Raw genomic sequence first — 26935 nt, forward strand, 5'->3', positions numbered from 1 at the left:
TTACACACTCTCATCAATTCAAAATAAAAAAAGATGCAGATCCAACCAGGATCATTGGTACTAATAACAAAATTATCACAGACGATCCGGATATCGCAGAATCATGTAACCCCTTCTTCAGCGAGATTGGACAACAGTTAAAAGACGAGATGCCTAAATCATCTTTCGACCCCCTCCAGCTCATCACAAATGTCGAAAATGAAATGGATCTGCCCCCCCACTAATGAACAGGAATTAATTCTTCTCATCGATGGGCTAAACAACGTCGGAGCTGGAGTAGACAACATTAATTCAAAAACAGTCAAGTTATCTTATACGGTTATACTCAAGCCAATTCTCCATCTTTTCAACAGCTGTTTGTCCTCGGGGATATTTCCAAGCATTTTCAAAAAAGCCGTGATTAAACCCATCTTTAAAAGTGGGGACTCGCAACTTGTAGATAATTACGGACCTATCAGTATTTTGCCGTTTACGTCCAAAATTCTTGAAAAACTTATATATAATAGACTCGTCCTTCATCTAAACCAAAACCAGCTAATTCACCAAAATCAGATTCGGATTTCAGAAGAACAAAAGTACTTACATGCCAATTCTTCTTCTGCAGGAAACTATTACAAAGGCTTTTGAAAATGGGGAATATGTGTTAGGTTTGTATTTAGATCTGAAAAAAGCCTTTGACACTGTAAACATTAGCCTTCTTCTACGTAAACTTACTAAATATGGTATTCGACGAAAATCTCATGAAATCATTTCTTCATATTTGTCTGGCAGAACTCAGTGTGTAAAAATCAGGAATGATCTATCAACAATCAAAAACGTGACAATGGGGGTACCCCAAGGATCCATTCTCGGCCCAATCCTCTTTTTCATGTACATAAATGACCTACCTAAATTAAGCAGTAACATGATTTGTCTGGCTTATGCTGATGATACTGCGTTTGTTTTCAAAAATAAAAGTATTGTCGAACTTCAAAACAATGTCAGTACGCTTTTGCTTCTAATGACTTCTTGGTTTGCTGCTAATTTTCTGTCCCTGAACGTATCAAAAACATTCACACAGCATTACACAACCCTTTCTTCGCATTTCCGACTAAATGTGCAAATAAATAATTCGCCTATTGAAGAGAAAAAAGAAATTAAACACCTTGGTGTAATCATTGACAAATCTCTTAAGATTACAAGCCACACCAATTTTGTTGCAAGCATAGTAAGTAGAAATATTGGAATAATAAGTAGGGTTAGGTACTTTATCGATAAAACAACGTCACATCTACTCTATAACACTTTGGTTCTTCCTTACCTAAATTACTGCTGCTTGGTTTGGGGCATAAATTATGCTTCTCAACTAGATCGATTGGTAATTTTGCAAAAAAGAGGCTGTGCGTCTTATACAAAATGTGTATCCTCCGCAAAGCTCAGAGCCAATCTTAAAACGATAGCAAAATTTTGAAACCATCGGATGTTGCTAAATCTCAAATGTTAATTGTGATGCACAAATTTTTAACTTCACAGCTCCCTGCATCATTCGATTTAATTTACAATCTCTACGAATCCAATGACATGGATATGAGGCGAGCAAAACATTTAGAACAACCTTTCTCTTATAGTAATTACAGACTATTAACAGCATCCTGCCTTGGCCCTAAGCTGTGGAACGACATTATGGATTCCATATTTTCCAATAATAGCTGACATCCCTGTATCGAAAACCATCGTTAAGAACATCATCCGCAAGCATTTCGTGGACACATATTAACGTAACAGACACATTTGAAGACATTGCCATCCTTGTGCTGTACATATCCAACGCACTTCATATTTGACCTCCTTCATGTTTCATAATCAATTTCTGATGTAAAGTCATGCACATATACCCAAATTCATGGCGCTGGCTCCGGGAGTTCTCCCAGCAACAAGCTCTGCTTAGCTGGGTGGACTCCCTGGAAATCCAGCCCAAAACCCAGCACAAAAATGACCAGGTAATTGCCCCCTCCGAACTTGTGACTGTATGACCCTTACTAACACCGGGAATTGAGTGGTTGTAGATTATTGGGCGGTTGTAGCGGGCTGTCATTAGCTGATTTTGGCTAATGACTACTTTAAGCCTTTTCATCTATGATTTTTCCCTACCTCTCACATAACACAATTCCCTCGGGTCTGCTCCACCTCCTCGCCTGTTTTTTGTAAGTTTGTTTCATCTTCCTAGCTGGGAGTGCCGCGACTTGATTTTATGTTTTCTGGTGTTAACGTACGGTTTACTGCGTCGCTGGGATTGAGGGAAGGGCACTCCTGGTTACCTGTTCTTGAGTAACGGCGTAAAAAAAGAAGAGGAAATGAGATCCCTTATTTCGGCGGGGGCGATAGCAGGAGAGTTGGAAATCCATTCAAGTGTGAACACCAGTGAATCAAATACAAAGCAGCAATTGCTGACCTAAAATTATCACTCCCAAAGTCTGCGCGTGCTGTACCTGAAATGATTATAATCATGGACACTACTAAGATATAACAGAGTAGATAGTAGAGCATCCATCTTATTACCATATTGTGTTTACAATCCAGATCGCCGGGCTGGTTTGGAACACTAGCACTCGACTTAAATGGAGTCTCATCAGGTGGTGTCAGATTCTTTAAATGGTCGGCTTCATGCTAATTTTAGGTTGGTGTTTTTCATTCGGGCGCGAGAATTGTTACCTTCTTCCTCACCATGTGCCACTGGAAACATTGTCCCGCCTCAATGCAAACGGGTGGAGATTTACGAGTGTTTGATTTCACATTATCATCTTCATGTGAAGACTGCTTTGGTAGATTTGGCCACTCCGCCGCGCCGGGCGCTGGATGCGCCCTTGCCCCTCACGAGCCTCGGTCAATGTCACGGACGGCGAGGCGCGCCGGACAGAGACAGCGAGTGTGGGGTGACCGCAGAGCTGGTGTCGAGCAGTCACGGACGGCGAGGCGCGCCGGACAGAGACAGCGAGTGTCGGGTGACCGCAGAGCTGGTGTCGAGCAGTCACGGACGGCGAAGCGCCGGACAGAGACGGCGAGTGTCGGGTGACCGCAGAGCTGGTGTCGAGCAGTCACGGACGGCGAGGCGCGCCGGACAGAGACAGCGAGTGTCGGGTGACCGCAGAGCTGGCGTCGAGCAGTCACGGACGGCGAGGCGCGCCGGACAGAGACAGCGAGTGTCGGGTGACCGCAGAGCTGGTGTCGAGCAGCGTGCGCCGGGGGACGCTAGCCAACGGTGAGGCGGTTTTTATACAACGGCCAAGAGTTTGAGTGGAGTTGAACGTCGGAGTGGCGGAAGAAGGTACGTACCACTACACTTCTAGTGGCTCGCCGGGGACACGAGATCCTGTCACTCCGCAGTATCTCCTGAGTACCGTCCACGTTATCAACATCGGCAGCGGCAACGTCGTGATAGCTTGCCACATCGAGCATCCCAGAAAAGTTTTCAATTCTTAAGTGGCGAGCTCGAAGCCAGCCTGTAGTGGCTCTCTGGACTTCGTGTCCATCACCAGCAGCCGTTTCAACGTCACCGGCTGCAGCGTCGGCAGCCTCCTGACAAGTACCAGCAATGGCAGGAAGGCCGCTTAGGTCCTTCAAGCTCACGACGGCGACCATCAGCCGTCTGCATAGGATCTCCGCTCTTGGGAAACTAGGAGGTCCCACAGCCGTCACGGAGCAGCATGTGGTGACCGACCTCAGTCCTGATAACACCGAAACACATCGTGCGTCGAGTCAGAAGCTTCTGAGATCAAGAAAGAGTTATCACTGACGGAAAAAGTTGCCGCTGCGTGTACTTCTCCAGCATCAATCTTTAGGAGCCAGCGCCAAGTCGGTGGTCAAGCAATAGAAGCGATCATCAAATCAGGGGCGACTCACACGACGATTAGGGTTCATCTGATGGACCAAGAATGCATCGAAAGCAACGTGAAGAAAGTATGCACCATTAGTGACTACATCGTGGAGTCGAGTGGGTGAGCCTTGACGATGCCTCTGTGGCATGTTTTGCAATCGTGCCCAAATTTTCGGTGGCCTATGCGGCATCCATTGCGCGTGTTTTGACATCAGGAATGTGTTTCTAGCTTTTCTGCCTTCAGACCAGTGGCGGTTTTTGTGGATCAATGAACGGTGATCTCCGCCCGGCCCGGGAGGCAGGCGGCGATCGGCGATGCCGCGGGACGCGCCCGGCCGACCGGCGTTGCTACATTAAAGGGAATGTTTCACATTTGAAGATACTGAATCAAGCATCAGATCTGATGACACATGCTCACTTATAACTATTGGTATACCTTTAAAGTGGAAAAGGCTGTTCTGGACAGCACAATTCTCTGTTTGGTACATAAGCTCCCCAGTGAATCATGGTTTGATTACGTGATCGTATCTTTCACAGCATTGATCAAAAGTCACTTAACAGCCATTACACCTGGAAATCGCGCTCACGAACGCTCGATATGAACGCCTAAACAATGCTGTTTTTGGCGTTCATCGCCGCCTGACTTTTTGAATGGCAGGATTATGAACTGCACCGAAAGGTCTTTGAGATGGCTATTGCAGTTCAAAACCCCATGTCAATGTAGATTACTCCCTTTAGCAGCAATATTTCGTAAGTTAGTCGTTCGCGATAAAATATACACAATCGCACACAGAATTACATGAGGTACACGCCTGTAGGTCAATGACTGAACTAACAGCATAACAGCTAGTGCCAGTCATGAGATAGCGTTGAAACCAATCCACGGGTGTTTTTTGCTAAGCTCTATTCTCATTATTTTGGAAACGTCAGGGTTCGCATCCACCCCCCCCCCCCTCTCCCCTTTTGCAGTCTGTGCTATGAAAAACGGCGAATCAGGACGAGGGCCAAGAAGTTAGATTAGACCACGTGTATCTTATAAGTTTTTGCAGCTAATCACACGGGTTTATGCAAATTTGACAAATACAATGCTGCATAATTCTACTTTTCGTCGAAACAATATTTAGATACTCCACGACCAGGGGGTGATGTATAGTCTTGTCAAGTTCCCCTAACTATGCCCGCCATGAAACTCCGCCTCAGTGCTGCCAAGAATCCGGCCTGAAGCTGTCACGGCCAGGTCCACAAGCGGCCGTTGTTGCTGTAAGCCGAGCCCGGCTCGAGACCTAAATGAAATAAGGTTTATCCCCAGCTGTGACCCATAAATAATAAGTTGGAGAGAACGCTTGTCTTTGACGGGCAGTGGAAAATGCAGTCAATGGCTAGGGATCAGGACAGTTGTCAGTGCTAAGATTTATACCATAAACCTACAATAAGATTATATCATAAATTACCGCAATACTGGACCATTCAAACACTGCGGCGAACTTCATTATCATTTTCATGCAAAGTAACATATCCATGCAGGTACCGTCATATGCTAATGGGCACAGTACGAGCACTACTCGGTGGCTTGCACTTTCACCGGCCCCCAGTCCGTTGGTTCAGTCAGAAGGTCGTCGTTAATGTTAGTCACCTCCTACCACGGCGTGGTCCGGCCCTTCACAGCATCAAACGATGTTCATACAGGCCCTTTGCACGGTTTGACACGGCGCAGTGAGGTCCTGGAGCCTTTCGCTCAATACGGCACCTGGCCGTGGCCTCAGCTTTGTCAACACAGGGGGAGGGGCTGCCGCAACCCCAGAGTGCGCTGTGTGGAGGGCGCCGATCAAAGGTCACTCACCTCATGCGCAGTTGCTGGTTGTTGTCTCAGTCCGTCGCCATCCCGCGCCGACGCCTGTGAAAAGTCACTGTATGAGAACATTACAACATACTTTTGAAATGCGATGTTCTGTAATACAAGACAATCGAAACCATCGGTACAGATTGCATAATCGCATCGTTAAAAGGGTTGTTGCACTCAGGCAGCTGAGTAGACAACTTCTCGCGACAAATTTTTCAGCCACGACAACGTCTAAGTAACGGTTTTGTGCCCGCGTTAATGGCATCCACGCTGTTGTGGGATCACAAAGGTCACGTTGATCACCACTTTACTATAAATGGAAAGATAGGTGGTGGTTACCGGACACAAAATACACCTCGTAAAATAGTCGTAGTGGAACTGCTGTTGAAAGTATGATTCTACTCTACCTATTTTTTTCATTGCTTCCAAACTTTTACGTTTCTTAATCCGTTCCTAATTCCGAATTGTAAATCGGAGGTACGACCTGCCACATGTGGTGCAAGATTCAGGATGTCTTCTGGCTTAAAATCTTGTTGACATCTTTACCATGTTTTGTGGGCTGTAGTGAATTGCTTGAAAGCAACTTCCACTAGGTACATACACTTGGTCTCCCATGAAAAAGCAACCCATATCACGAATAGTTACATGGTGCCTTGATTCCTGCAAGTAATACATTCATTGGTAACAATTTTTTAGCAATGTGGATCACAAGAACATAGAATACCAATATGTCATGGGGGTTTTGTGCATTTGAGCAAAAGGTGGTCGGTCACGCTCACTTTTTCAGTGGTCCAAAATAAAAGGAAATCCTTAAAACCATTCCCACTTTTGGTATTATCATAGGCTTATTGGATGACAGCGAGGAAATACAATTAAATTCGTCAAAAAACGTTATGGTAGGTACGATGTACTCAAAAATAAAAGTCAACGAGCTGCACAGTTGAGACTAACATTGAGCTGCACATTCTAGCCTCTTTTTTCCGGCTATAAATCGTCGTGCCAAAGTTGTCAATAGTCTATGGAGCATCCATGGCGCGTGTTTTTACGCCAAACATGTGTTTCTAGCTTTCCCGTTTTCAGAGCAGTGGCGGCTTTGAGAAACAATGAACACCGATCCATGACCAGCGCCAGAGGCTGGTGCCAACCGACGAAGCCGCGGAACGCGTGGCGGGCTGTCACTGGGCCATATATTATGTATATATACTCAAGCACATACAAAATACCCCGTTGTGCTCAGAACTAAACATGGAACACGCCTGTTCAAAATTCGTGTCCCCGCAGGGCATCGTCTTGTAGGGATGATGTAAAGCTGAAAAAGTGCGATTTTCTAACCAAAATAATCGACATTTGACTGCCATGATGAAGTCACTATTCGCGAACGTGGACCGACCCCACAACGTTGTGAAAAATGGCGAATCGATCCAACAGTTAAAAAGACAGATCAGACCACTTGTGCTTTGTGCGAGGCAGGCATGAGTTTTTGTTTGTTTGTTTGTTTTTTTGCCTCTGAATATCGGTTCTCACAATACGTTCGCGGCACCTGGCAGTATTCTTTAATGGTGTTCGGACGGGTACGACCAGGTGGTAATTCACAGAGTGCTGTTCAAACCAGTTCCTTATCAAGACTTAAAGTTCGGTTGTTATTTACTTTGAAAGAAATTGGTACATATGGAAAAATTTTGATAATGGACACATTTTAATGAGCAATAAGGGCACAAAGACGAAAGAAGCTTGTCACTAACCGCTGCATATTGTGCTTTGTACTGTTCCCGTCGGATGCGGCCGGTATAGCCACTTTTGCAGTCACATTAGACCAAGGTTTACCGATACACAATGCTCAATCAGTGGGCAATTGTTTCCACTACCCCAGAGGCAGCACAGTGGCCACCATACGACTATCGGGTCACAACTGCATTTTAGAGAAGATCGGGATGTGCCTAGTTGAGCATCTCATTTCCACGCCGTCGTCGCTTCATTGAACCGGACAGGTGACTGCAGCCTCTCTGTGGCGAGGAAAGCGCATTTCGTGCATCATTTCTTTCCACGACCTAACGGCATACGGGTCAGGTGAAATTTCGCCAAATATGGATACGGCTCGGCATGGTTATGCTTTGTACATGCTCATATCAGATGTTTCATTTGAAATGTGAGTTTGAAAAGGGTTGTGACATGAATCGACACATCTTAATGAGTTTATTTATATTACAGACAACTGAACATATTGACTTTTTTGCTGTAACCACCAGCGTGCATCTGCCTAGTAAAGAGCCTCTAGGACGGCCCTGGACCATGTGCGCACTTTTGCACGCTTCAGAATTACCCCCACCAACTGATACTTGCTAATGGCGAGTTCAGGTGCGAGCGCTGGAAGGCAGGTTTGAAACTTTAGCCCCCAGACCACAGTGACTGTGTGCAAAACATCAATCTAAATGTCTGATAATTTTCGATAATACTTGCCGAATACCTCGTGTTTGGGTTTTTATCCTAACTTACACCGCTAAGATTAATATGAGAAGTTAAACGTACTGTAAAATATTATCATTAAAATATTTTCGGTGGTAATTATAGTTGCAGCATTGTGCTGATTTTTTCACATGTCTTGCCAATCCATTTGATCCAACAGGCCATCTTCATATTCACGCAAAGCCACGTTGAGGTGAAAAAGACGAAGAAGATGAAAGAGAGGGTATAGGAAATAAGTTCTATGGTAATCGCTTAAGAGAACCCAAGTAATGTGAGGACGATCAGGAGGGAACTTAAGTGACCATTCAACACGAATAACAAAAAAATGCCCTAACGATTTTCGGAAATTTATAGGGATCCAGGCATTGCAATAACTACGCTGAACCCGTAGCAGCATAAGCAACTTGCTCTTTTCTTCAGAAGGATTGAAGTGTTTCCTGCCTGAAGTCGAATGAAGACAACCGTATGACCACTTTACGCCTAACGCTTGATTTTGACTCACAGCTTCCCTTCCGGTAATTTCAACGCACTTTTCCTTCCTGGTTTCCTTCCCACTCTCCACGGCCTCACATGGTTAAGTGTGAGCGTTGGTAACAAGTACTGAAGCATTTCCTCATCAGAAAACGTGATGTGCATGTTATTTGCTTATTGCTATTTTCAATACAAAATGCTCGATGCAGTTTTGTCTCATATGTTACCGTTGCACAGTTGTTAAATGCGTTATATCGCATTGCTTACAGACTACCCGTGCCGTCGTCGTTCGTGACCCAATTATGAACATTTCATCTTAAATTGAAGCTTTTCACAACCGATACCTCGTATTTCACACGAGCACTTGAGCGACTCGCACATATGGCTGCACAAAATAGTGGGTCGTGAGCAATTCCGAGAGACTTTTGTCACGCTGGGGACAATTTCGTTACAGCCAGGCGGAATTATGAATCCAAACGCATGTTCACATGAGATAATGCCAGTCAGGAAGGAGAGATGATTCCAGAGTTAATGTCCAACACTAGAAATGAGCAAAATAAATATATCGCTGTTATTCTCCAGTTTTCAGGGTCGCAGAAAGCGACGGTTACGTCATTTAGGCTACACCAGTATTCACAGCACGTGGCGCTTGCAGCCCTTTACCACCACTGACCGGAGAACTCCGTACACCGCTGATTGGTCTGGAAGAATACGGCGAACTAGAAACGAACTTGATTCGTCATAGTGTGACGACTTATGCGGTATCGCCCAATGAGACTGAATCCTCTGTATTTTGTTATTTTGATATTTACAGCACTTCTTAGCCGCCAAAGGAATAGCACGACCATATGCCGCGCACTTTCAAAAATATTATTTGTCTTTTACTGATAACATCAAAGACGAAACGTTCCCTTTAATCGTGCACCAATGTGGCGCAAAATGGCCCCGATGCCGACGCGCCCTTAAAACCCAAATCACCACCACAATCGTGCACCAATGGACAAATGCTTTCGATTCAATACCTGACGCCACTAACACTAATTATGCATGAATATGGTCATATGTTAGCGTCATGTATGTATGTATGTACCGATGATGTATGGCATATATATCGATGGTGTGTGCTCATAGGTGAGAAAATATGGCTATATGTAAATGATTACAGCTGTACGTAAATGTTCGGCCACTGCACCATGGTTGACGGCACTGATGCAAATACTGCTTCTGGCGTTCTCTGCACATGTGCCACTATGGTAACGCACTGGCAAGCTTGACGAGCGATCGTAGCGGTACTCATCATCACAGACTGTGCGGCACGTGCCCACGGGTGTCCTTGGACGCGCACCATGACTACGGGAGCATACGGAGATACCTGATGAACAAACGTTCATCCTTTTTCTCCGCAGGCCGCCTGACAGTGAAGCCGTGCGCAGGCAGGGTGTGATGAAAACGTTGGAAATGTATGCGCAGTTGCACTCCGGCTGGCGCTGCTTGGGCCTTGCCGGGTACCAGGGGGGCGGACACTGGTCTGCGTAACATAAGTTGCAAGCCGGTAACAGCCATGGTACGAGCTAGACCTCCTCGGCTTCAGGCTCGTACAAGGACATCTATAGCTGATGCTAGCACGGTCCCTAATCTAAGATTTGTTTAGCATGACATTTGTAGGCTGGCCCGACTACAGGTTCGCGACACTTCAAGGGCGGAGCTTAATGCAGCACTTTAACCCCCGGAGGATTTCGCCCCATACCGGCCTAGCCGCCGAAGATCAGACCGCACCGAATGTCTGGAGGCACTGTCCACAGCTTGTGGTGTACTGAGCACTCACCCCGCCGGCAGCCAAACCTCACATCGTTACCCCATGCCATGCCGTCCTGTTGTGGTGATGGTAAGAGCGTGGCCAGTCGGCTTACCGAAGACATCAATTTCTCTCAGTGCATGCGTTTTATACGCACTTAATTGTCTGAGTGTGACTTCTTTCACGCATAAAGGCGCACTCTTTTCGTAACTATTCGTGACTTTGTGACGTGACTTCCTGCTCTTAGCTTCACAAATATCAGCGACGGGAAAAGCAATCAGCACGGGGGAGGGCACGAGGTAGTTTAAGCGACGAAACGGACAGCGGTGATAAGCCATGTTACTACCGTGCTGGCTGTCAGGACGGGCAGCGGTGATGAGCCATGTCGCTGCCGTGCTGGCCGTCAGGGCATGAAGCGGTGATGAGCCATGTCGCTGCCGTGCTGGCCATCAGGGCGTGAAGCGGTGATGAGCCATGTTACTGCCGTGCTGGCCGTCAGGGCGTGAAGCGGTGATGAGCCATGTCGCTGCCGTGCTGGCCATCAGGGCGTGAAGCGGTGATGAGCCATGTCACTGTCGTGCTGGCCATCAGGGCGTGAAGCGGTGATGAGCCATGTCACTGCCGTGCTGGCCATCAGGGCGTGAAGCGGTGATGAGCCATGTCACTGTCGTGCTGGCCGTCAGGGCGTGAAGCGGTGATGAGCCATGTCACTGCCGTGCTGGCCATCAGGGCGTGAAGCGGTGATGAGCCATGTCACTGTCGTGCTGGCCGTCAGGGCGTGAAGCGGTGATGAGCCATGTCACTGCCGTGCTGGCCGTCAGGGCCTGAAGGCCGGCCGCGAGGGCAGTTCCGGCCGCAGCACGTGATGGGCGCCTGCGTCCGCTTGGCACTTGCGTTGTGTTGTGGGTTTGCTCGGGAAGGACGAGACGTCACATCCTCTTTTCACAGCGCACGTGAGGCCAGCCAACTATCGCAGTCACTTATATCGTCTTCAATACGTAAGTTCTTCTCACGGAACCTTCCCTTTGTTGGGGTTTAGATTTGCCCGGGTCTAGACATTGGCTTTTTTTACCCACGTCGTGGTTGTTCTGGGAGCTGTTCGGATCCGCGAGGAGAGAGTCGTTGCGGTCCGGCGCAGGCCTGGTCGATCCTTGAACTCGTTGGTGGATGTCAATGATACTGTTTGCTTTGGCAGGGTAACTTATTGCAAGGTGAAACAACTCTTTTTTCAGCATCAACCTAAGAATCACTGGAGTAAGGTCAGGGCCTCAGCAGCCTCAGCAGCAACAGGCTCCGTAGTCCGCTGACAAGTACAGACAACTGTTGCGGGTTCACAGTTAACTGTTGCGGGTTCACAGTTACTTTACCTGACTTGTTAAATCCTGTAGATTTGGATCAGATCACATTCAGTCAGTCGCTCTCCCGTGCCGCCCAATTGAATTGTACTCGGTCATTCCTGACTTGCTGGTGTTCGGGTCATTTCACAACTTATGTGGTTTGCCGCTGAGCCTTTCAATTGCCTTGAAATTATGAATCATGTAGAGTCCAACCGCATGTACACAATAATCTAAGTGCGATCTGACGTCAGTGATGGACGGTACTTACTTTGAGTGATTTGGGCGATCAGAAAGCTGTCCTTAGAATTTTCATTGTCACCACAGCTTTGATTGCTGCTTTGTGGCCGTGGAAGGTTCGAAATTTATATTCAGTGCCTTCTTAATGCGTTTCCAGATAGCTTGTGCCAACAGGTCCTCGAGGTGCGATACCTTAACCAATTTTAAATTCTACGCCATTGCTTTGTATTTTCAGTTCTTGGGATGACATAAACATATGTAAATATGTTGTTTAATTTTGTCTCAATGTACCTTATGCATATTATTTTGGCATGCAATCATCTGTTTCGTTATTACACAGTAACACCAGTCGTCGTTCCGTACAATCTCAACTGCGTTCAAGATTCACCAGAATGTATTTAAATATCACCAGCACGGGCCCATGACGAAACAGTGCGCCTTTGTTGCAATGCAGTTCTAGTGTAGGTTTCAGGTAAATTTTTTGACAATCACGGAGGCCACCGGTGAACGGGAATTTAAGACCACGATATGTGGTCAGGTTTGGGTCTGGCTTGTTATTCCATACATTCAAGCAAAAACTTAAGCTTTTACTTCGCGTATAAATTGGAAAAGGTCGTAAACATACGCGCACCAGCATTACGCAGCACCTGGCATGTTTTTTCTACACCGTTACCCAAGAACATGCAACCAGGAGCCCCCCCCCCCATCCCAGTGATGCAATGAGCCGTACGTTGACACCAGAAAACATAAAATAAAGTCGCGGCACTCCAAGCTAGGAAGTGGGAACAATCATGAAGAAGCAGGCGAAGAGGTGGTCCGGACCCGGCAGGAATTGTGTTGTGCAATACGCAAGGACAAATCATGCATGAGAAGGCTTAAAGTAGTCATAGCCAAAGTCAGCTAATGGCAGCCCACTAGCACCACCCAATAAGGTACTACCACTCATTCACAGTGTTAGTCAGGGTTGTACAGCCACACAAGTCGGGGGCAATTAACTGGTCATTTTCTTGCTAGGTTTTGAGCAGTGTGTCCAGGTAGTCCACCCAGGTAAGCGGAACTTGTTTCTGGGAGAACTCCCGGAGCTAGCGCCATGACTCTCGGTACAAGTGCATGAACATGGCCGTATCAGAACGTGATTATGGAGCATGAAGGAGGGCATGTATGGAGCTAAATAAATTGGTTACGTTAATATGTGTTCACGAAATGCTCGCGGATGATGTTCTCAACGGGGTTTTCGATCCAGAGATGCCAGTCAATCTTGGAAAATATGAGAACATAGTATCGTTCTACAGCTTAGGGCCAAGGCAGATGTTGTAAAAGTATGTATTTATGATAAGAAAAAGGGCGACCTTAATGATCTACTGGCCTCTTATCCATTTTATTTTATTCGTAAAGCTTGCATATTGAATCGAATGATGCAGGAAGCAATGAAGTTCGAAATTTGTGTATCACAATTTTCATTTGGGATTAAGCGATATCCAAAAGTCTCAACATTTTTACCGTTAAAGAATTGACTCAAAGCTTTAGGACATAAAGGGCTGGTCGCAGCCTTATTCAGGGGCCTTGACCTGCGACAACGGGCCGTCAAATAACGGACAGTGGGCCCCTTGCGCAGATCGGGGACCCCCACAGTCGATATGGGCCTATGTGTCGATTAGGCAGCACCGTACCGCATAGTCGGCTCCGTGTCGGTATGGGCCTGAGGATCACATCCCTATCAGCTATAAAGCTAGGCATGGCCAGGGATTTGCACTGGTCGGGGGTCTTGTATCTGCCAGGGACCCAAAGCGCCTGACAGAGTGCCCTGTGCTCGCAAGGGCCCTGAGCCGACCAAGGGAAGTGTTAAATGGAGCTCGAAGAGGGGCCCGGGTGGCCCACTGGACCCGACAATCAAAGGCCCGGTTGGAGGGCATAAGGGCCCGAAGGACTAACTGTAGGTCACATAAATAATCGCGGTCCGCACGGTCGTGACCTGAAGAATCAGCCAGAGGTCCTCTTGCACCGTTTTAGGAACCCCTGAGACAATGCGGGTGTCTAAGTGGTCAGAGACTACGAACACCGAACAGTCGGCTCCATGTCCGTCTGAGCCCTTCAGACCCATTTCCCTAGCAGAAACGAGGCCGGGATCCTTGATTGACATTGTTCGGGGTCCCTGACACAAAGAGGGGCTCCTGTGCCGGTTGGGCACCACAGTGCCGAACGGGGGCAGCAAGTCGGTGGCGGCAAGTCGTCCCGAGTCGGATAGGTATTTGAGGGGGCCCGAAGAGGGGCCAAATAGTCTCTCGAGACCAAAGATCAAGGGCACGATGGGATGTCTGAAGGGTCCGAAGGGCTGGCTGTAGGTCACATTAAGGATTCCCGCCAATAGAGCCGTGATCTCAAATGCACGCAAGATGATCTCTTGCACCGATAGGGACCCCCTGATAAAGAGTGTTTCTCTGTTTCGGCCAGAGATCACGAACAACGAACAGACAGCCTCGTGCTGATCTGAGCTGTGTGGGCCCATGTCCCAAGCAAGGACAAGGCCAGGCCCGCGATTTACATCGGTCCGACTCTTGTATTGTTCAGGAGCCCACAGTGCCGAACAGGGCATTTCTGTTGTCAACAAGGGGCCTCAAAACCATCAGGGGAAGAACACGGGCGGGGACGGGAGCCGGGAGCGGCAGAGTTTCTTGCGATGGTCAGAGCCCGTGGACAACTGAAGGAAACAAGAACTTATGATGGGTGCTCATGTTGAGACAATGGAAGGGTCCCGTGCCAGTCAGGGCGCCCGGTTCCGAACGGTGGGCTCTTCAGCCCTTTTCCAGCATGGGCCCGTTAAGCCCAACTGGAGTCCATGTGCTAATTATTTGACCACCTGAGGTGAGCAGGGATGTTGTTGCGCTAATGACCATTCATGCGTCGATCCGGCGTCAATTGGGCGGGTCAGAAGGCTTCATGCGTCAGGGATCGGACCAATGTGATATGATGTATCCCTCTGGGGGCCTCCGGATCGGTCAAGGGATGCCGCCCCATGTCGCCAGAATGACGGCCGGAAAACACACCGCGGTGGGACAGCACGGCCCGTCAGCTCCTCGCCGGGAGCAGCAAAATGTCCCGTAGTGTTGTATTCAATGGGCCCCTGTACCGGACCGGAAATAAACAAGGGTCTCATTAGCACTGAATGGAGGAGGTCAAAGTTAGTTCAAAGCGCACAAGGCAATCTCATGTTTCCCTGAGAACGTTCATTATTTTGCAGAATCCACAAGTGAAACAAATAGCATCGAAATGTTTGAGCCTGTGCGTTGGGTGCCAGCAGCGTAGTGGCTCACGCGTCTCCGCTAACCACTGCGCGTCTGAGAAATGACAGGTATGGAGCTGGATTCCACGGGGTGCCCGCCCTTCCCGCCAGAGTGAGGGGCTGGCGGCGCCATATGGCCTTAGCAGGAGTGCGTCATAAAGCCCTAAGGACACGGGCGTAATCTCGGGGAGCGAGGACAGCAATGGCTTGGGTCGCAGTTTCGCAAAATCGAACGGCGTTGCCCACTGCAAGTAACGTCCGGGAGCGGGCGCCGAGCGCGCAACACTGACCGTAGTAAATAATGTTATCAATGTCTTTCAAGATTATTTCGTGCAGTTCAAAGATTACACGAGGCCAACCCCTGCGAGATTTAGGATGCCCTTTGGACCGATTAACAGTTACAGCAACAGAATAAACAGAAGTGTTATCTTTACTCTTCCAGTGCCACAACCAGATTCTGGAACCACTTCGCGGTGCTGTAAAGACCAATAGATTTTTATCATTAATCTAAAAACTGCATAGGTGATAATACAAAATCGGAATGTCTCTAAATGCACGATTTGGTGTCCAAAAGCGTTCGAAAGTACTTTTTCAGATGCGCCACTTTTTCGTCCACCTGTTGGCCGCGGCCTGTTATAAGCTGCGGGGCCGACGCTGCGCGGGCTAGGAAGACTGCAACACCTGGCGTGGAGTTTTTGCTTTTCAAATATGCGAGCGCGCATGTATAAAAACTAACTGAATGTTTAAGATATCCAGACAAACATGGCCTAGCCATGTAAATACATCTTGTTGACTCATATTAATCTTCAACCTACATTCGCGGAATCCTTGTTTTTTCTGTGCAACTCAAAGCCAAATTTGACAAAATTTTTGAATTCTATCGGTTTAAATAAAGTTCACCGCACCACTGTAAGATGAAGAGCGCCAGCGATTTATTTCATGCAGTCATTTAACGCGTCATTTTGTCAGTTCATTTACTATAAACTTACGGCAGAATCAAACGCTGAGTAGCATGTGGCCTATATTCTAGTTATAGAAGGTAACGTGCGTGATATATACATATATATATATATATATATATATATATATATGTGTATATATATATATATACATATATAGATATATATACATATATATATATAAATATATATATATAATAAAAATATGTCCTCAGTAGCAAACGGGTCATATCCGGCGATGTTTTTCGGGGTCCCTTTTACTGTCAGGTCTTTTGTTAGCCCTGAGTCCCCCCCCCTTACCAAAGCTCTGACTGCACCCCTGGGTCATATGCCAGTTCTCACGAAAATTGCAAATGCGGTGGTAGTACACTAAGGAATATGTCAGCTGGAGCCTAGCAAGGTGAGTGTTTTAACCGTTGAACTAATTCCTTTTTAGAACCTGAGAGTCTGGTCTCAGGGCCAGCCCGCCCGCCCTCAACCGTGACCAACTCCTCAAGGTCTGCAGCTCTGTTTAGCACATGACCAGCAGGAATGCGGTTTGGGGTCTGACAGTAGATGCGCCTATTCGGGCCTGCTACACCTCTGTTCGCTGAGGACGATAATGTAGGTGGGCCTGTCATGGCTTTAATGATCTGTTCACGTGTGAACCATGGCTGTATACGTGCATATTATTTGTCACGTGAGTTCCTTGCCAGAATGGTGTCGTTTTTAGTATGGTAGTTCATGACCTGGCCATTTTCACGCTTCATATCCGCAAGAACCTTGAATTGTCGAGTTCGCTTATCAGTCAGAGTTTCATGAATGATAATGCCTAGGCCATCAGTCTGACGGAATTTAGTCCGGTAAACAGTGTTTTGATCATCTATATCCTGAAATAACACTACCACCATTTTGTTTTTCAGGCGGTGGCACGCGACGACTCCACCCTTCACGTCTACCTGGAGTTTTCCTTTGATGACCTTGAGGGCAACACTTCTGGTCTCCGCAGTGGTCTCATCTGCCTTTTGCTCAGGGATGCGACCTGCACTCAGAATGAGACAGGACTTGCGCGAGTATTGCTCCGTCTAGTCAACAGCAACTTCCAGATTTTTTATCATTTCACAAAGCCCAGACTTTCACCGTTTCAGTTTATGAGTTTCATCTTTCAGTTAAGCTACATCACGTTTAAATAGTTCCACCTCTTTTCCCACCGCCTCAGCTGCAAGATGCTTGATTCCTTTCATCTTCCCTCTGAACCCCCAATGAACAGGTTTGGTTAAGTTACTTAGATTTAGCTACTTCACAAGAACATGTGACAGTCTACGCTTGCTTAGTTACATACAAAGAAAATAAAGAATTCACCTTAAGATTTATGTGGTCAGCCTCCTCATACAAACCAAAGTGAGGCTATCCCACAGTTAAATAGTTCCACCTCTTTTCCCACCGGTCTTATGTCTTGCCCCTACGTCGTTACTGTCTTATATATATATATATATATATATATATATACATATATATATATATATATACATATATATATACATATATATATATATATACATATATATATATACATATATATATACATATATATATACATATATATATACATATATATATATATGTATATATACACATATGAAAAAACTACTTCACTTAATGCATTGCAGCCAGACAGGCCTGGCGTCAATTTTGCCCAGCCTGGGAGCAGCTGTGCCTGTCTTCATTCGCTGCCCATGCTGCTAAGGTTTGCCATTCGGCGACTAACCGACAGCTCGGGAGCGCCAGCACGTCGGGCGCACCTGAGCGCGCGAACCGAGACCACTTGGCACATACTGACGGGCTTTATTCGAATCGATGCCTGCGCCGCACTCAGCCGAGCGCCGTCCCCGGTCGCCGATCGCGGCGCTGGCAGGTTGTGATGTGCCCGACGGCCGCCGTGCCCACTCCGACCGGCTTTTTCAGGACGGCCCGGTCGTCGCTGGACGGCGATGATACGGCGGCGACACGACGCGGCGCCGTCTCCTGCCGGGCCGAGATAGGGGTGCGGCGAGGCGGGCGAGCCAGCCGGAAAATATGCACAAGCCCGGACGCAACACCGGCAGAGGAGGCGGAGGAGACACTGACGTCCGCGGCTCGTCGCGCCTGAGGCCAGGGGCGACGGGGCCGGAGCTGGCTCGTTGGCCGCCGGCTGCCTTCCACGGACTGGCGCTTATCTATCGTATTCGGATTGTTATCAACTGTGTGTTGTGTGCAGAGGCCTATACAAGGGGCAACTAGACAACGCGCGCTACATCAGCTTAAGCGGAACTCCTAGGAATCTGGGCAACCTTAAAATACAAATGTGCCCAAACGACCCTGAATTTTACGTTGTCTGGTACAGCAAACCAACAAGCATCGCCACCATGCCTGAAGAAAACATTATGGTGAAGAGACAAGATATTCGTTATACGCGTATGAATAATTGCTTCCTGGAGCTCCCCCCGCGCCCCCAGCTGGATACCCCTGAGGTCCCCTCTCCCCATGGGACTTCTGTGTGCGCCCCTGATCGCGCGACGCTGCTGTCATCATCGCCGGGTCCGGTTAAAACGACGCTCGAATATCCCGTAATCACCCGTGGTGCCGCGAGCCGACGCCGTCACTCACGCTTTACTTGTTTTCAGGGCAGGGATGACGTGCTTTATCGTTGCAGACCCGGTGCGGTGTCCAGCTCGGGTCGGCAGCTTCAGCGGAGCATGGTCCACACGGCGCGCTCCTCGAATATGTCCCACGCCGTGACCCACCGAGTGCGGCCGCGAAGAGCGCGGACCACAGCACGAACCGTATTCATCCTCCGCCGAGTCGACCGCCGCGGTCGCGGCTGGTCGCGCTGGCGACCCAGAAGCCCTCGCGAGCGCTCTGGCATTTATCAATTAGCCGAGAGCGTCGGGCGGGCGGCGCTAGTATTGGCGGCTCGATAGCGCTGCGATCTCCCTGCCGCCTGAGCAAACAGCGCCCCGCTGCCGAGAAGTGGCAATTACGCGCTTGTACTGCCACAAACACACCTCCCCGGTCACGGCGGTTCCACGACAACAGCGCTCCCACCAAAACTCTTACCAACAGGAGTGCTACGACATTACTTCTGCTGTCAATACTTATACACGACACTAGTGCTACGCGACAAAACTTATGCTGCAAAACTCTCTCATGATACTGTTCATTACTTCTACTACATACGTTTATGCACTCAATACTTAGGCGCAACATTTCTTCTATCGCAAAAACGTCTACGCGACATTAGTGCTGCACGACAAAATTTATGCTTCCAAAATCTTTACTCGTCATTACTTTTACTGCAAAAGCGTATGCAGTCTTATATACCACTCTACTTTAACTGCAAAGACAAATATGTGGCATGAGTGCTATACCACGAAATTTATCCTTCAAAAACTTATGCCCGCCATTACCTCTGCTACAAAACTCCCGCAGCCATTGCTTATACACGACATCACCTTACTGCACAAACTTACGACACTAGTGCTACAGGAGAGACTTGCGGTCATGTCTTCGCTGCAGAAATACCGGCTGGCATACGGTCTCGCACTGTAGGTTTTGTCGTGAGGTACTCACGTCGTGTACGAGTTTTCGCAATATGAGTAACATCGCGTATAAGTGAGGACTGTATCAATCCTTGCTGTATAAGTAATGAAGAGTAGAAGTTTTGGAAACATAAATTTGTCATGTAGCACTCATATTGTGTACAAGTCTTTGCGATAGAAGCGAAGTCGCGTATTAGTAAAGTCTGTATAAGTTTTTGCAGTAGAGATGACGTCGCGTATGACCGATGTTAAAGCACTCCTGTCCGTAGGAGATTTTGCTGTAGCACTGATGTTGTCACACCGGCTACGGATGCCGTCCGGCAGAACAGGTGCAGAGAACATCCGGCTGCGTCCCCGAGGGAGGGAAGGGGACTCCCAGGTGCCAGGAGAAGGTTGGGGGGACGTCCAGTTACGGCCGCATGGGTCGTGCGAAGACAGGGTGGACGCTCAGACAGGTTGCGGGCTGGGCGAGGGGGGACTCAGTCCCAGCCCGGGTGGAGAGAGGGGGACGATGCCTGACACATGTGTAATCACGACTATCACTGGACTGTTCATTCACAGGTCTAACCGCCATGGTTACTGCTGCTGAACGTATTTTGGCCGGAATTCGGATAGCATAAACCGCAAATGCGTGGGGCTGCGCGTAGGATCTGATCGCTTTGATCCTGGGTTCGATGCGATACCAACAGCGTTGACTGTACGCCCATTCTAACACCAATGTTGTTGAATCGATAGGGGCGGAAATCCTGCGCTGCACTCAGCCAATTATATCTGAAAAGCGGTAGTCAAATGTTGACCAAACCGCCTGTTCTGCACAGTTTCCGATAGCGCGTTGGTTCACCATTCGCTGAGATTTTGTTGAACGTACTGCAGACAATGTGTTGGTGTATAAACACACATATCGAGTTGAAATGTGAAGTATAATAAGGAGGAGCTCCTTAAAAAGGAATATCAAATTATGAGCATATCTACCCTGTTGTTACGTTTAATTATATTGAGGGAAATCTCCCTAAAAATAGATATCAAATTATAACGACCAGTATGCAAGGCTGTCAAATAGTGGCGAAACCGTAAATCAGCGTTTGACATCCTGCGGCTTGCTTCACTAGCCTGGTAAGCTGTGATCCACCCACTTCCCTTTTAAATTTTAACAATAAACGAAAATAAATAACTCAAACACTCAATCTTTCTTCTTCCTGAAGCGTTGTTATACTTCGTACATGTTGCTACGCACACTATGTACTATGTATGATGCATCCTGATATGCTACGTACTATGTACGCACTTGTTGTTACGTACTGTTCAGATCATTGGCAGCGCACCTTGTTGTAAAGCTTGTTATCTCCCCACTTTCCCTTCTTTCGCCGTTATGTGATCAAAATTCGTGGTACAGCCCAGTCAGAATGAATTTCAACGTCATAATACATTGATTGACGAAGTTACCGGCAAAACATAACAGTTGTGTTCACTGCATAATATATATTAAGTTGTAGGATCCCGGCCAATGTATATTGGTACTCCAGCAGCAGTTTTTAGGTGCAAAAGTTTATGTGGACAGGAAAAAACCATGCTAGCCTGCTATCAGCCATGTCAGTCCTTTTTGGACTCGAAGCCAAATTGGCCTAAACCAATTTTCGGAAACAATTCTCACATGCACACCAGCATCAGCTTATTTTTTAATAAGTCACATCTGACATCACTAGTTTCTGTCATTCAAATGATATGTCAACAATGAGACGTTTCCAGCAGTGACTTGCTTGAGACACAAGCTTTGGTCAGCATCATTAAAACTGGCGTAAGTTATTCAGTGCATTAGCGAGGAACATTCTTTACATAGATAAGACAGCAGCAAAATTTGGACTCAAAGCCAAATTAGTCTGCGCCAATCTTCCAAATCTTCCATCTCAAAGCCTAAGTGTCCGGGTGGCAAGAGATGTCCTTTATGCTGTTCTTGGTTTCAAGGCTTTTGCACGCAAAAAAAAACGTGGTTTACGAAATGTAAGTGTAGACTGTGTAAAAAACACTGGGGGAACATAGCCTATGTTGAGGTATAATAAGCACCTGCGAGACACTACAAACAAAACAGGGAATACAGCTTTCGGTGACCGTTTTTTGCGACAAAACACCTTCAGGCTCAAATCGAGGAAGGTATGGACCCTATGCCCCTTTTACAGCTTAGTCAGGTAAACAAAATCGGCGACCAAGTCTTAACATACAGGGCTCATCAGGGCTGATTATGCGAACGTGATATGTGCGTTTATGTGTGATGTGTGCTTGCTTAAAATCGTTTACATGTGTAAGTGATCCCCGACGCATGATGTGCGATGCCTGTTCAATTGAGAGCGCTTGCATGCATAATTGATGCGCGATGTGTGATACCTATTTACTTCAACTCGCTCGCATGTTTGAATGAAGCGTGATGCGTGATGCCCATTTGCTTGAATTCGTTCACATGTACACGTATGTTCGCGTATTCTAATTCTTAGATAGGCACTATATCTTGGCATTGGCTGGCAATCGCTACTTGTTTAATCCCCTGACTGTGGCTTGCTGTTTCAAACAAAAACCTGAAAAATCGAGTAAGATCATCGGCAGGCAATTTTGAATTCACTTGCTCTATTGTTTGGATAAAGACATGTTGCCGAAATATCAACCCAAGTATATCTCCATTCTCATAGTTTTTCTCCGAGGAAAAAGGCTACTACTGCTGTCTTATTAAAATTTCATGCTGAGCAAAGGTCGAAATCCCCATCTGCAACTATCAACAAAAGACTGCAGCGAGTTCGACATCCATCTGATGTTGTACGAGTACATGCCTCACAATGCGTGCCATCCGATGTTGTACAAGCACATGCATCGCATTGTGTGTTATCTGATGCTGTACGAGTACATGCCTCACAATGCGTGCCATCTGATGTTGTACAAGTACATGCATCACATTGTGTGTCATCTTATGTTGTACGAGTACATGCATCACAATGTGTGCCATCGTGATCAAAGCACATTTTAAGGAACGGTTGCTGTAGAACGAAGTCCAGCGATCGGGAGCGGGTGGACTCGGGGGAGGGACTTTGTGACTTTGTCCGCTGTTATCGTCAAATGTTCTGGAGAGAAGGAAACGTACTTTTCCATATATGCATCCAGCTTTCCTTCACCTTCTGGTGCACAATGCTATCTACGTAACTCATTCGCACCATTCGGCAAACAGCCTAACTGTATATTTCAGTTATTTATCGCTCCGGTCGAGGTCTTCATCCATTATAATAAAAGTTTCCCACAAGCATGCTCGGCTTAGCCTAGCTTGGATTCGCTTAGCTTCTCATAGTATGTTAAAAAAATTGGTAAAATGCAGCATTATTGCTTAGTTTGCCATGCAAATGTCGTTTTTTTGCGATAAACTTATTCAAAACAACGCAAGGCTCTCCAAGCCTGGGGATAACAATTGTACTGTAAGACCACACGTGTCAGCATCTGTGAACTCCCCACATATCAAGCGTGGTTTGCAGTGACTGATAATGTCACCACGGCGTCAGCACGCGCCGAGTAGGATGCATATTTAGCTGGGCTCGAAAACTGATGGCCTGTTGTGAGCTCTGGTCAAAAAGACAAAGTCTGTGGGTAAGGCCACGCAACAGCAGGCGCTTAGGCTGGGGAATTAGGTACTTGTGAGCAGTTAGGTACTTGCGTGCATGTAAGCGACGGACCTCAACTCGGTCGTCATCAAGGGGCGGTCTCCTTGATGAAGGTGCGGAGGTTCCAGTTCCTCGGAACCACCTAGGTAACGTCCGCTCGGGTAACACGCTGAATGAGCAGGGGTGACCCTGTAACTGTCGACCTCCACTGGGAGCGTGACACGCGGTCGCGGACGGACAGGGAGCCGACTCGGCCGTGTCGTGAGCCCCACGCTCAATCCCGGAGCCATTACGTCAAACTTCGCCGCTTGGCAAATACCGTTGGCTTGTTTTCATTTCACGCCCTGCTCGTTTTGCGAATATGAAAGCCACTGTAGTCTCTCTCTTTAAATAACGGCCTTCCTGTGTTGCGCGTCAGCGGTAATCGTTAACGAGCTGAGCGGCATCGACCGGCGTCGGTTAGCAGCGCCGCGGCGTGGTCGGAAGCTCAGGCGCCCGGACGGGCCACCTGCTAAACTCACCACTCAACTACAGCGCTAGGTAAAAACAGCTGACGCACCGATAAACAAGTGGAAAGGAAGTGCCACGGTCTAGGCCATTGTATTTGGTCACGTATCACGGAAAGTGTCCGATCTTATTAATGTTTTGCCTTTCCTAATATACGCATGGCAATTATAATGTGTTACTTTTGGCTGGCCGTGAGTGGTTGTCATTGACGCATTATGCAAGGGAAGTTAATGACACTGCTATAATCATCTATTCCTTTATTGACCAAAAGCTAGGAAACAAGAACTGCGAACATCTGGAGGATAAAACGATTACACTGCATCCGAGATAGCTATTCAGGTCAGGAATCCACATATCCAAAGTGCAACCACTTGCTTGGTACGGCAGTAATTTGCTGTTATCACGTGAGATTACAGGAATTACAAGCAACTGTACTAGCCAATTTTGCTTTTCAACTAACCTTTTTTTTTGCTTGACACATAATAGAATTACGAAAAAATCAATTTCGTCTAGGTTGCAGTGCTTCACAACGTACTTCGACATACATTGCGCATTCTACAGACACATGGGATTGTGTGCCTCGTGGTTGTAAATTTAAGGAGATAGAACCACATGCGCTTGTAATAAATAACTTTCCGTGCTGCAGTTCCCGACACTGCGCTAAAAAATTTCAATCGCAATACCTCTCCCCCTTTCCGTTCCAATCCACGTTTCCAGAAGCCCCACAATATGGTTAATGAAAGCTTTCGATGCTTCGAGAAGCATCTTTGCCAGAGTCTTTAATTGGCCATCGCCCGGGTGAGCAGAAAAGGTCGTGGTATTGTAAAATGCCGACAAACCATGGGTCTCCCTCGGGACACTTTCCGTTATTAAGCAGTTCGTTTCTCTGTCATATTTGTTGCGAGTACCAAATGAATGCTATTAACATGTTTCCAAGCATAAAGCTGTTTACCGTTTTTTCTTAAATCACTACACCCAACTGAAGATGCTAGTAAGCTTGTATCGTCTAGCCTACAGCACTGAATGATTGCACGTTCCAGGGATGACCGTTGACTGCATCAGTGCAGTGCACGTGCTGTTTGTGCGTGCTTCGTGCTCTCAGACATCCATGGCTGATGTGGATGCGAACTTAAAACAATCGTACTTCATGAAAGCATAAATCCGTGGCACCTGTCTAGAACTCCAACAAGGACGCATATGCTAGCAGCAGGGCACGTTTTCAGTGTTTCAGTACGCCGCAGGGCGGCCACTCGGTCAGTTGTATTCGCCCGGCAGTCCCACCAATGCCGTAGAACAGTCTCTTCAAGTCCAGGTCGTTACATAAAATAGCGCGTTTTTGTTTGCAGCCAATGAGCATCGCCATTAGGTGTGATTTGGCATTCGCTGGTCATTTATTGCCGACTCGCTGTTCGCTCAGCGGCACCAGTACAAAACACATAATTTGTGTTCCACCACTCTCTGATGAAAGTGGTCGAGGGCGATGGTGGCATAATAGTTAGAGCACTGGACTCTGGACCTGTCGGTCTGGGGATCGTGGTTGGGGATCGGCCACGCCACCACCGCATCCCACATGATACATAATGAAGGCATTCGTCTGAAAATGGCCCTGGCAGTCGGTGAGACGTCAGGCCCCAATCATTAAGAACGGTGGCCAACTCCAGCACCTAAAGGCGTGCCTTTAGTCACGACACAAACGCAACGCACCTGGGTCGACTGACTGTTAGAAGCCGGTATGTGTCGCAGATTTAAAAAAAAAAAAACGTTTCACCGATCGGGGTGATCGGAAACCGTACAAAAGAGGCGAAGCGCTCGGGTTCGCCGACGAACACTGTGCTGACAAATGGAAACACTTTGGCCGAAGCAAAGCAAGGAAGCAGTATTCACTAGCAGATCTATCGTGCCATTAAGGCGGCTTGAATAAGGACCGTTCCAGATATAACGTCAGCGAAACGGCCAGCTACACAGTGGTGCGCAATCAGTGCTGAAATGTGAGCTAATAATTAAGTCTGAGGAAAATGGTCCCTTTAATCCATCAAATCAGCTTCAAACAACACCCGCGGTGGACGAAAACATCTGGTATCATAGGTTGAGCTCGGGGCAGGTGGGCAGATCGGCTCATAGGTGGGGCTTCCTCAGGGTTCCCCCCCCCCCCTCTTAATAAACAACAACGCGTGAAATCTGTCCTGTGAAAGTTCGTCAAATCGTGTGAGCATGGTCTCAAATAGCAGAGCTAAGTTAACAATCATGGAATTTCTCGTATTTACGAGCAAGTCATCGAAAATGAGCTCGGTCAGCATTCATAGTTCTGAAAGAAACGCGTGTTGCATGGGTTGTGACTCCAAGAGTACCTCTTGTATGGTTTGCATGCGAAAGAGCACAGACCTGCTACACAAAGACGCTCGCGTACAATGTTTCGACCTTGGTCATGCTGAATATGTGCTGCAGTTACCAGGCAGCATGCCGTTATTGGAAATCCTAGCCTCATCCGGAGAAATAGCTAGGACATTGGGTAAGGGAATGCCTACATACAATCAAAATATGACTGACATGGATTAAACACGACAATCCAAATACAGCCAAAGCGCGTCATACTTCTTACCAAATTAGGGGGGTTAAAGGCGACAAGAGCATCTGAATCGTCCCGGTCCTGTGGTGCCGGCCGACTGCTGTGATCACACCGGCGGCGTTGCCTGGCAGCCGCATGTCCTGCGAAGACATTTGCCATCATGGATGGCCGGACAAAGGGCGTGGCGTACTCGATGACAACCGTGACCGGTAACCAGATACGCGTCCGCCATGTTCGCTAAGAATTTACAGTAACACCTCGCTTGAAAGTGTCGCGTCCCAGGCTCTGGAACGGCACGGAGATCGACCAGAGCATACCGTGTCAATGGCGGGCGGATGTCCGCCGCACCTCGTCTGGGCACGAGGCAGACACGACCGACACCGCTGAGGCGCGCGTGGTGTCGGGATCGATCCCGTCCGATGTCCGGGGGGCACCAGC

General features: G+C 47.5%; 1 protein-coding gene across 2 annotated transcripts in view; it reads right to left on the bottom strand.

Moving 5' to 3' along the window:
• The window catches only part of LOC119112695 (lachesin), a 128861-nt gene that overhangs the window by 83483 nt on the left and 18443 nt on the right, over positions 1-26935 (bottom strand). For both annotated transcript variants that reach the window (XM_037236952.1, XM_037236951.1), the window contains exon 2: positions 5694-5747. The gene's annotated coding sequence lies outside the window, so the exon portion shown is untranslated. The remainder of the gene's footprint in view (positions 1-5693; positions 5748-26935) is intronic.

Source organism: Pollicipes pollicipes, unplaced genomic scaffold (genome assembly GCF_011947565.3).
Source record: "Pollicipes pollicipes isolate AB1234 unplaced genomic scaffold, Ppol_2.1 Scaffold_7261;HRSCAF=8764_pilon_pilon_pilon, whole genome shotgun sequence".
Classification (NCBI taxonomy): Eukaryota; Metazoa; Arthropoda; class Thecostraca; order Pollicipedomorpha; family Pollicipedidae; genus Pollicipes; species Pollicipes pollicipes.